The sequence below is a fragment of the Oncorhynchus tshawytscha genome, linkage group LG15 (genome assembly GCF_018296145.1).
Source record: "Oncorhynchus tshawytscha isolate Ot180627B linkage group LG15, Otsh_v2.0, whole genome shotgun sequence".
Taxonomy (NCBI): Eukaryota; Metazoa; Chordata; class Actinopteri; order Salmoniformes; family Salmonidae; genus Oncorhynchus; species Oncorhynchus tshawytscha.
In genome coordinates, this window is record NC_056443.1 from 38,665,175 (window position 1) to 38,677,970 (window position 12,796).

At 43.8% G+C, this 12,796-nt stretch overlaps 1 protein-coding gene across 1 annotated transcript in view; it reads right to left on the reverse strand.

The window, feature by feature from the left end:
* LOC112238796 (sodium/hydrogen exchanger 9B2) overlaps positions 1-5,039 on the reverse strand; it is a 47,714-nt gene extending 42,675 nt beyond the window's left edge. The window contains 1 exon segment of the mRNA XM_042298553.1: positions 4,859-5,039. The gene's annotated coding sequence lies outside the window, so the exon portion shown is untranslated.
* Between the last annotated feature and the right edge of the window lie 7,757 nt (positions 5,040-12,796).

The following is a 12,796-nucleotide window of genomic DNA, read 5'->3' on the forward strand; positions in this document are numbered from 1 at the left end:
GTTATAACACTACCACTGGTAGAGACTGGTTATAACACTACCACTGGTAGAGACTGGTTATAACAACACTACCACTGGTAGAGACTGGGTATAACACTATCACTGGTAGAGACTGGGTATAACACTACCACTGGTAGAGACTGGTTATAACACTACCACTGGTAGAGACTGGTTATAAAACTACCACTGGTAGAGACTAGTTATAACACTACCACTGGTAGAGACTGGTTATAACACTACCACTGGTAGAGACTGGTTATAACACTATCACTGGTAGAGACTGGTTATAACACTACCACTGGTAGAGACTGGTTATAACACTACCACTGGTAGAGACTGGTTATAAAACTACCACTGGTAGAGACTAGTTATAACACTACCACTGGTAGAGACTGGTTATAACACTACCACTGGTAGAGACTGGTTATAACAACACTACCACTGGTAGAGACTGGTTATAACAACACTACAACTGGTAGAAACTGGTTATAACAACACTACCACTGGGAGAGACTAGTTATAACAACACTATCACTGGTAGAGACTGGTTATAACAACACTACAACTGGTAGAGACTGGTTATAACACTACCACTGGTAGAGACTGGTTATAACAACACTACCACTGGTAGAGACTGGTTATAACAACACTACAACTGGTAGAAACTGGTTATAACAACACTACCACTGGTAGAGACTAGTGATAACACTACCACTGGTAGAGACTGGTTATAACACTATCACTGGTAGAGACTGGTAGTGGTTATGACACCACCACTGGTAGGGACTGGTTATAACACTACCACTGGTAGAGACTGGTTATAACACTACCACTGGTAGAGACTGGTTATGGTTATAACACTACCACTGGTAGAGACTGGTAATGGTTATAACACTACCACTGGTGGAGACTGGTTATAACAACACTACAACTGTTGGAGACTGGTTATAACACTACCACTGGTAGAGACTGGTAATGGTTATAACACTACCACTGGTGGAGACTGGTTATAACAACCCTACCACTGGTGGAGACTGGTTATAACACTACCACTGGTGGAGACTGATTATAACACTACCACTGGGAGAGACTGGTTATAACAACACTACCACAGGTAGAGACTGGTTATAACACTACCACTGGTAGAGACTGGTTATAACACTACCACTGGTAGAGACTGGTTATAACACTACCACTGGTAGAGACTAGTTATAACACTACCACTGGTAGAGACTGGTTATAACACTATCACTGGTAGAGACTGGTAGTGGTTATAACACCACCACTGGTAGAGACTGGTTATAACACTACCACTGGTAGAGAATGGTTATAACACTATCACTGGTAGAGGCTGGTAGTGGTTATAACACCACCACTGGTAGAGACTGGTTATAACACTACCACTGGTAGAGACTAGTTATAATACTACCACTGGTAGAGACTGGTTATAACACTATCACTGGTAGAGACTGGTAGTGGTTATAACACCACCACTGGTAGAGACTGGTTATAACACTACCACTGGTAGAGACTGGTTATAACACTACCACTGGTAGAGACTGGTTATGGTTATAACACTACCACTGGTAGAGACTGGTTATAACACTACCACTGGTAGAGACTGGTTATGGTTATAACACTACCACTGGTAGAGACTGGTTATAACACTACCACTGGTAGAGACTGGTTATAACACTACCACTGGTAGAGACTGGTTATGGTTATAACACTATCACTGATAGAGACTGGTTATAACACTACCACTGGTAGAGACTGGTAATGGTTATAACACTACCACTGGTGGAGACTGGTTATAACAACCCTACCACTGGTGGAGACTGGTTATAACACTACCACTGGTGAAGACTGATTATAACACTACCACTGGGAGAGACTGGTTATAACAACACTACCACTGGTAGAGACTGGTTATAACACTATCACTGGTAGAGACTGGTTATAACACTACCACTACTAGAGACTGGTTATAACACTACCACTGGTAGAGACTGGTTATAACACTACCACTGGTAGAGACTGGTAGTGGTTATAACACCACCACTGGTAGAGACTGGTTATAACACTACCACTGGTAGAGACTAGTTATAACACTACCACTGGTAGAGACTGGTTATGGTTATAACACTACCACTGGTAGAGACTGGTTATAACACTACCACTGGTAGAGACTGGTTATAACACTACCACTGGTAGAGACTGGTTATGGTTATAACACTATCACTGATAGAGACTGGTTATAACACTACCACTGGTAGAGACTGGTAATGGTTATAACACTACCACTGGTGGAGACTGGTTATAACACTACCACTGGTGGAGACTGGTTATAACAACCCTACCACTGGTGGAGACTGGTTATAACACTACCACTGGTGAAGACTGATTATAACACTACCACTGGGAGAGACTGGTTATAACAACACTACCACTGGTAGAGACTGGTTATAACACTATCACTGGTAGAGACTGGTTATAACACTACCACTGGTAGAGACTGGTTATAACACTACCACTGGTAGAGACTAGTTATAACACTACCACTGGTAGAGACTGGTTATAACACTATCACTGGTAGAGACTGGTAGTGGTTATAACACCACCACTGGTAGAGACTGGTTATAACACTACCACTGGTAGAGACTAGTTATAACACTACCACTGGTAGAGACTGGTTATAACACTATCACTGGTAGAGACTGGTAGTGGTTATAACACCACCACTGGTAGAGACTGGTTATAACACTACCACTGGTAGAGACTGGTTATGGTTATAACACTACCACTGGTAGAGACTGGTTATAACACTACCACTGGTAGAGACTGGTTATAACACTACCACTGGTAGAGACTGGTTATGGTTATAACACTACCACTGGTAGAGACTGGTTATAACACTACCACTGGTAGAGACTGGTTATAACACTACCACTGGTAGAGACTAGTTATAACAACACTACCACTGGTAGAGACTGGTTATAACAACACTACCACTGGTAGAGACTGGTTATAACACTACCACTGGTAGATACTGGTAGTGGTTATAACACTACCACTGGTAGAGACTGGTAATGGTTATAACAACACTACCACTGGTAGAGACTGGTTATGGTTATACCAACACTTCCACTGGTAGAGACTGGTTATGGTTATAACACTACCACTGGTAGAGACTGGTTATGGTTATAACAACACTACCACTGGTAGAGACTGGTTATGGTTATAACACTACCACTGGTAGAGACTGGTTATAACACTACCACTGGTAGAGACTGGTTATAACACTACCACTGGTAGAGACTAGTTATAACAACACTACCACTGGTAGAGACTGGTTATAACAACACTACCACTGGTAGAGACTGGTAGTGGTTAGGGCCCTCGGAGTGTGGTGTCAGGAAAATAACCTCACACTCAACGTCAACAAAACTAAGGAGATGATTGTGGACTTCAGGAAACAGCAGAGGGAACACCCCCCCATCCACATCGATGGAACAGTAGTGGAGAGGGTAGCAAGTTTTATGTTCCTCGGCATACACATCACAGACAAACTGAATTGGTCCACTCACACAGACAGCATCGTGAGGAAGGCGCTGCAGCGCCTCTTCAACCTCAGGAGGCTTAAGAAATTCGGCTTGTCACCAAAAGCACTCACAAACTTCTACAGATGCACAATCGAGAGCATCCTGGCGGGCTGTATCACCGCCTGGTATGGCAACTGCACCGCCCTCAACCGTAAGGCTCTCCAGAGGGTAGTGAGGTCTGCACAACGCATCACCGGGGGCAAACTACCTGCCCTCCAGGACACCTACACCACCCGATGCTACAGGAAGGCCATAAAGATCATCAAGGACATCAACCACCCGAGCCACTGCCTGTTCACCCCGCTGTCATCCAGAAGGCGAGGTCAGTACAGGTGCATCAAAGCTGGGACCGAGAGACTGAAAAACAGCTTCTATCTCAAGGCCATCAGACTGTTAAACAGCCACCACTAACATTGAGTGGCTACTGCCAACACACTGTCAATGACACTGACTCTACTCCAGCCACTTTAATCATGGGAATTGATGGGAAATGATGTAAATATATCACTAGCCACTTTAAACAATGCTACCTTATATAATGTTACTTACCCTACATTATTCATCTCATATGCATACGTAGATACTGTACTCTATATCATCGACTGCATCCTTATGTAATACATGTATCACTAGCCACTTTAACTATGCCACTTGGTTTACATACTCATCTCATATGTATATACTGTACTCGATATCATCTACTGTATCTTGCCTATGCTGCTCTGTACCATCACTCATTCATATATCCTTATGTACATATTCTTTATCCCCTTACACTGTGTATAAGACAGTAGTTTTTTTTTTTTTTTGGAATTGTTAGTTAGATTACTTGTTCGTTATTACTGCATTGTCGGGACTAGAAGCACAAGCATTTCGCTACACTCGCATTAACATCTGCTAACCATGTGTATGTGACAAATAACATTTGATTTGATTTGATTTGATTTGGTTATAACACTATCACTGGTAGAGACTGGTAGTGGTTATAACACTACCCCTGGTAGAGACTGGTTATAACACTACCACTGGTAGAGACTGGTAATGGTTATAACAACTCTGTACTCTGGTTAATTGCGAAATTCCATAAACTTTCCCAAAACGTTTCCTGCTTGGAAGATTCATAATGGGGATACAATAGGCTGGAAATCCAGGAGTCCTTCAACTTGGATCTCTGGAAAACACTCTCTTTCTGATTTGTATTTATGTTAATGAAGGCATTTCTGCATTTCGATAAGATACCCAGAAGCATTACTAACTTGTGTTCTCACTCTGGTCTCCTCTCCTTCCTTCTAGTCCTCTGCTGGTCTCCTCTCCTTCCTTCTATTCCTCTGCTGGTCTCGTTTCCTTCCTTCTAGTCCTCTGCTGGTCTCTTTCTCCTTCCTTCTAATCCTCTGCTGGTCTCCTCTCCTTCCTTCTAATCCTCTGCTGGTCTCCTTTCCTTCCTTCTAGTCCTCTGCTGGTCTCCTCTCCTTCCTTCTAATCCTCTGCTGGTCTCCTCTCCTTCCTTCTAATCCTCTGCTGGTCTCCTCTCCTTCCTTCTAATCCTCTGCTGGTCTCCTCTCCTTCCTTCTAGTCCTCTGCTGGTCTCCTCTCCTTCCTTCTAGTCCTCTGCTGGTCTCCTCTCCTTCCTTCTAGTCCTCTGCTGGTCTCCTCTCCTTCCTTCTAGTCCTCTGCTAGACTCCTCTCCTTCCTTCTAGTCCTCTGGACTACCCTCTTTCTTCAGACCGCCGAGACAAACTTTACACCTCACCTAACTCATGCCTCTCTTGTCACTCAGTGTGTTTTTGTGTGTGTGATTGAGAGATAGATGGAGAGAGAGAGAGAGAGAGAACAAAAAATACACACTCCACAGGTCAGGTTTAGAGGCGGTAGGAGGGGAGAGAAAGTGACATGCCTCACTCCACAGGTCAGGTTTGGAGGGGAGAGAGAGAGAGAGAGAGAGACAGAGAGAGCGAGAGAGAGAGAGAGAGTAGATTTTCTTGTTTGTGTATTGTGTATTTATGACTATTGTGAATTGTTTCAAATAATTCAGTGTTATCTGCCGTTGATAGTTTTTAATGTCGCCTCATCGAATTTCAATAAATCATTTTGTGTCTCTCAGTCACTTAGTATGTATGAGCCCTAGACACTTCGTCAATGTGTTCTAGAATGCCAGGTGCCCCTTTCTATGTTCTATTTAAGCACAAGACCGTGTTGAATACAGGCGCAGGTAAAAGGCGGGCCTGTAAACCCATTAACCTGTGACTGTTTTGAGCATGTACTTTGGCACTGACTCGCGTGCCTTATTGCTTTTATAAAATATTTTCCAACATGGTAACCTTTGTCCCCAGGCTATTACGCACGGCTCATTCAAGCCTGACCATAGAATTCTATCGGAGTGAAGTATTTGCCATCATTTCATTTTAACCAATCACACAACTGCGAAGCTCTGTGCTTGTGGTGTGCTAGCGTACACAGAGGGTTAGGGGGAAGGTGTTGTGGGAGATGATTGGTTGGTAGATTTAAGCCAATTATGTGGCTGAGTCATTGGTGCCAATCTCCCGGCACGCTGTATTGGCTAAGTCCGAGTTCGGCACATTGGTCCACTAGACTCTTAGTGCATTTGGACGGAAGCATAATCTAGGAATAAGATGTCCATCATTTTAAAATAACAAGGAATTACGTATTTTTATCGAAAGTGTTATTTTGATAGTTAAATGAAAACTATTTCATTCCTCCACCAAAGGAAATAGCCTGCCAAGAATTGTTAGTTATTTTGGTCATGTTGGGACAGATGCCCTCCGATCTTTAAATTAATTATTTTTGCATAGTTGCTAAAGGACTGGTCGTTCTAACAACTGTGGTTGAAGTGTAGACTGTCTGACGCGAACTTCAATTAACAGTCAAACACCTGGAATGACAGTAACTAGCAGCGAACAGTCAAACACCTGGAATGACAGTAACTAGCAGCGAACAGTCAAACACCTGGAATGACAGTAACTAGCAGCGAACAGTCAAACACCTGGAATGGCAGTAACTAGCAGCGAACAGTCAAACACCTGGAATGGCAGTAACTAGCAGCGAACAGTCAAACACCTGGAATGACAGTAAACTAGCAGCGAACAGTCAAACACCTGGAATGGCAGTAACTAGCAGCAAACAGTCAAACACCTGGAATGACAGTAACTAGCAGCGAACAGTCAAACACCTGGAATGACAGTAACTAGCAGCGAACAGTCAAACACCTGGAATGACAGTAAACTAGCAGCGAACAGTCAAACACCTGGAATGACAGTAACTAGCAGCGAACAGTCAAACACCTGGAATGACAGTAACTAGCAGCGAACAGTCAAACACCTGGAATGGCAGTAACTAGCAGCGAACAGTCAAACACCTGGAATGGCAGTAACTAGCAGCGAACAGTCAAACACCTGGAATGACAGTAACTAGCAGCGAACAGTCAAACACCTGGAATGACAGTAACTAGCAGCGAACAGTCAAACACCTGGAATGACAGTAAACTAGCAGCGAACAGTCAAACACCTGGAATGGCAGTAACTAGCAGCGAACAGTCAAACACCTGGAATGGCAGTAACTAGCAGCGAACAGTCAAACACCTGGAATGGCAGTAACTAGCAGCGAACAGTCAAACACCTGGAATGACAGTAACTAGCAGCGAACAGTCAAACACCTGGAATGGCAGTAAACTAGCAGCGAACAGTCAAACACCTGGAATGACAGTAAACTAGCAGCGAACAGTCAAACACCTGGAATAGCAGTAACTAGCAGCGAACAGTCAAACACCTGGAATAGCAGTAACTAGCAGCGAACAGTCAAACACCTGGAATGGCAGTAACTAGCAGCGAACAGTCAAACACCTGGAATGGCAGTAACTAGCAGCGAACAGTCAAATACCTGGAATAGCAGTAACTAGCAGCGAACAGTCAAACACCTGGAATGACAGTAACTAGCAGCGAACAGTCAAACACCTGGAATGGCAGTAAACTAGCAGCGAACAGTCAAACACCTGGAATGACAGTAAACTAGCAGCGAACAGTCAAACACCTGGAATGACAGTAAACTAGCAGCGAACAGTCAAACACCTGGAATGGCAGTAAACTAGCAGCGACCAGTCAAACACCTGGAATGACAGTAACTAGCAGCGAACAGTCAAACACCTGGAATGGCAGTAACTAGCAGCGAACAGTCAAACACCTGGAATGACAGTAACTAGCAGCGAACAGTCAAACACCTGGAATGACAGTAACTAGCAGCGAACAGTCAAACACCTGGAATGGCAGTAACTAGCAGCGAACAGTCAAACACCTGGAATGGCAGTAAACTAGCAGCGAACAGTCAAACACCTGGAATGACAGTAACTAGCAGCGAACAGTCAAACACCTGGAATGACAGTAACTAGCAGCGAACAGTCAAACACCTGGAATGACAGTAAACTAGCAGCGAACAGTCAAACACCTGGAATGGCAGTAACTAGCAGCGAACAGTCAAACACCTGGAATAGCAGTAACTAGCAGCGAACAGTCAAACACCTGGAATAGCAGTAACTAGCAGCGAACAGTCAAACACCTGGGATGGCAGTAACTAGCAGCGAACAGTCAAACACCTGGAATGGCAGTAACTAGCAGCGAACAGTCAAATACCTGGAATAGCAGTAACTAGCAGCGAACAGTCAAACACCTGGAATGACAGTAACTAGCAGCGAACAGTCAAACACCTGGAATAGCAGTAACTAGCAGCGAACAGTCAAACACCTGGAATGACAGTAAACTAGCAGCGAACAGTCAAACACCTGGAATAGCAGTAACTAGCAGCGAACAGTCAAACACCTGGAATGACAGTAAACTAGCAGCGAACAGTCAAACACCTGGAATAGCAGTAACTAGCAGCGAACAGTCAAACACCTGGAATGGCAGTAACTAGCAGCGAACAGTCAAACACCTGGAATGACAGTAAACTAGCAGCGAACAGTCAAACACCTGGAATGGCAGTAACTAGCAGCGAACAGTCAAACACCTGGAATGGCAGTAACTAGCAGCGAACAGTCAAACACCTGGAATGACAGTAACTAGCAGCGAACAGTCAAACACCTGGAATGGCAGTAAACTAGCAGCGAACAGTCAAACACCTGGAATGACAGTAAACTAGCAGCGAACAGTCAAACACCTGGAATAGCAGTAACTAGCAGCGAACAGTCAAACACCTGGAATAGCAGTAACTAGCAGCGAACAGTCAAACACCTGGAATGGCAGTAACTAGCAGCGAACAGTCAAACACCTGGAATGGCAGTAACTAGCAGCGAACAGTCAAATACCTGGAATAGCAGTAACTAGCAGCGAACAGTCAAACACCTGGAATGACAGTAACTAGCAGTGAACAGTCAAACACCTGGAATGACAGTAAACTAGCAGCGAACAGTCAAACACCTGGAATGACAGTAAACTAGCAGCGAACAGTCAAACACCTGGAATGACAGTAAACTAGCAGCGAACAGTCAAACACCTGGAATGGCAGTAACTAGCAGCGAACAGTCAAACACCTGGAATGACAGTAACTAGCAGCGAACAGTCAAACACCTGGAATGACAGTAAACTAGCAGCGAACAGTCAAACACCTGGAATGACAGTAAACTAGCAGCGAACAGTCAAACACCTGGAATGACAGTAAACTAGCAGCGAACAGTCAAACACCTGGAATGACAGTAACTAGCAGCGAACAGTCAAACACCTGGAATGACAGTAACTAGCAGTGAACAGTCAAACACCTGGAATGACAGTAAACTAGCAGCGAACAGTCAAACACCTGGAATGACAGTAAACTAGCAGTGAACAGTCAAACACCTGGAATGACAGTAACTAGCAGCGAACAGTCAAACACCTGGAATGGCAGTAACTAGCAGCGAACAGTCAAACACCTGGAATGACAGTAAACTAGCAGCGAACAGTCAAACACCTGGAATGACAGTAAACTAGCAGCGAACAGTCAAACACCCGGAATGACAGTAAACTAGCAGCGAACAGTCAAACACCTGGAATGACAGTAAACTAGCAGCGAACAGTCAAACACCTGGAATGACAGTAAACTAGCAGCGAACAGTCAAACACCTGGAATGGCAGTAAACTAGCAGCGAACAGTCAAACACCTGGAATGACAGTAAACTAGCAGCGAACAGTCAAACACCTGGAATGGCAGTAACTAGCAGTGAACAGTCAAACACCTGGAATGGCAGTAACTAGCAGCAAACAGTCAAACACCTGGAATGGCAGTAAACTAGCAGCGAACAGTCAAACACCTGGAATGGCAGTAACTAGCAGCGAACAGTCAAACACCTGGAATGACAGTAACTAGCAGCGAACAGTCAAACACCTGGAATGCTAGCTAACTTCAGTTCATTACATTGATGCGTGAATTATTTATTTTTTCCCCTTTTTTCATGATATCCAATTGGTAGTTACAGTCTTGTCCCATCGCTGCAACTCATACAGACTCGGGAGAGGCGAAGGTCAAGAGCCATGCGCCCTCCGAAACATGACCCTGCCAAGCCGCACCGCTTCTTGACACACTGTGCACATAACCCGGAAGCCAGCCGCACCAATGTGTCGGAGGAAACACTGTACAACTGGCAACCGTTTCAGTGTGCTCCCAGACCGCTACAGGAGTCGCTAGAGCGTGATGGGACAAGGACATCCCTGCCGGCCAAACCCTCCCCTAACCCGGACGACACTGGGCCAAACCCTCCTCTAACCCGGACGACACTGGGCCAAACCCTCCCTAACCCGGACGACGCTGGGCCATACCCTCCCCTAACACGGACGACGCTGGGCCAAACCCTCCCCTAACCCGGACGACACTGGGCCAAACCCTCCCTAACCCGGACGACACTGGGCCAAACCCTCCCCTAACCCGGACGACACTGGGCCAAACCTCCCCCTAACCCGGACGACGCTGGGCCAAACCCTCCCTAAACCAGACGACACTGGGCCAAACCCTCCCCTAACCCGGATGACACTGGGCCAAACCCTCCCCCTCCCTAACCCGGACGACGCCGGGCCAAACCCTCCCCCTGGGCCAAACCCGGACCCGACGCCGGGCCAAACCCTCCCCTAACCTGGGCCAAACCCTCCCCTAACCTGGGCCAAACCCTCCCCTAACCCGGACGACGCTGGGCCAATTGTGCACCGCCTCCTGGGTCTCTTGGTTGCGCCCGGCTTCGACACAGCCTGGGATCGAACCCGGGTCTGCAGGGATGTCTCTAGCACTGTGTTAGGTCAAGTGTCAAAATGTAGACGCTGAAAGAGAATTCTACTCTTCGACTCTGGCGCTCAATTTATAAATCAGGACATTTATTGATCAACTGTGAACTAAATGTAAATTGTTTTGCATATATATCTTCCTTTATAAGTTGTGAATGCATTTGGTAAATATCAATGTTGTCTGATTAACCGTTTGTGAGCTTGTCTCTCTGTGTCTCTTATTCCAAGATGGCGTAGCAGTTAGATAGCCCATAGAAACACATTGAATAACAGATAGTCCTTACTGCTATTAGCCCATAGCAACACATTGAATAACAGATAGTCCTTACTGCTATTAGCCCATAGCAACACATTGAATAACAGATAGTCCTTACTGCTATTAGCCCATAGCAACACATTGAATAACAGTCCTTACTGCTATTAGCCCATAGCAACACATTGAATAACAGATAGTCCTTACTGCTATTAGCCCATAGCAACACATTGAATAACAGATAGTCCTTACTGCTATTAGCCAATACAATCACATTGAATAACAGATAGTCCTTACTGCTATTAGCCAATAGGAACACATTCAATAACAGATAGTCCTTACTGCTATTAGCCCATAGAAACACATTGAATAACAGATAGTCCTTACTGCTATTAGCCCATAGAAACACATTGAATAACAGACAGTCCTTACTGCTATTAGAAACACATTGAATAACAGATAGTCCTTACTGCTATTAGCCCATAGAAACACATTGAATAACAGATAGTCCTTACTGCTATTAGCCCATAGAAACACATTGAATAACAGATAGTCCTTACTGCTATTAGAAACACATTGAATAACAGATAGTCCTTACTGCTATTAGCCCATAGAAACACATTGAATAACAGATAGTCCTTACTGCTATTAGCCAATAGAAACACATTGAATAACAGATAGTCCTTACTGCTATTAGCCAATAGAAACACATTGAATAACAGATAGTCCTTACTGCTATTAGAGACACATTGAATAACAGATAGTCCTTACTGCTATTAGAACACATTGAATAACAGATAGTCCTTACTGCTATTAGAAACACATTGAATAACAGATAGTCCTTACTGCTATTAGCCCATAGAAACACATTGAATAACAGATAGTCCTTACTGCTATTAGCCCATAGAAACACATTGAATAACAGATAGTCCTTACTGCTATTAGAAACACATTGATTAACAGATAGTCCTTACTGCTATTAGAGCAACACATTGAATAACAGATAGTCCTTACTGCTATTAGAGAAACACATTGAATAACAGATAGTCCTTACTGCTATTATAGACACATTGAATAACAGATAGTCCTTACTGCTATTAGCCCATAGAAACACATTGAATAACAGACAGTCCTTACTGCTATTAGCCCATAGAAACACATTGAATAACAGATAGTCCTTTCTGCTATTAGCCCATAAAAACACATTGAATAACAGATAGTCCTTACTGCTATTAGCCCATAGAAACACATTGAATAACAGATAGTCCTTACTGCTATTAGCCCATAAAAACACATTGAATAACAGATAGTCCTTACTGCTATTATCCAATAGAAACACATTCAAATCAAATAACAAATCATAAAATCAAATTTTATTTGTCACATACACATGGTTAGCAGATGTTAATGCCCATAGCAAAATGCTTGTGCTTCTATTCCGACAACAGTAATAAGAGCAAGTAATCTAACTAACAATTGAATAAAAAAAACTACTGCATTACCAATAGAAACACATTGTAATAACAGATAGTGATGGTACTGCTATTAGCAAGATACAGTAGATGATATCGAGTACAGTATATACATATGAGATAAGTATGTAAACCAAGTGGCATAGTTAAACAGTGATACAGTATTCATTACTGCTATTAGTATCAACACATTGAGATAACAGATAGTCCTTAGCATTG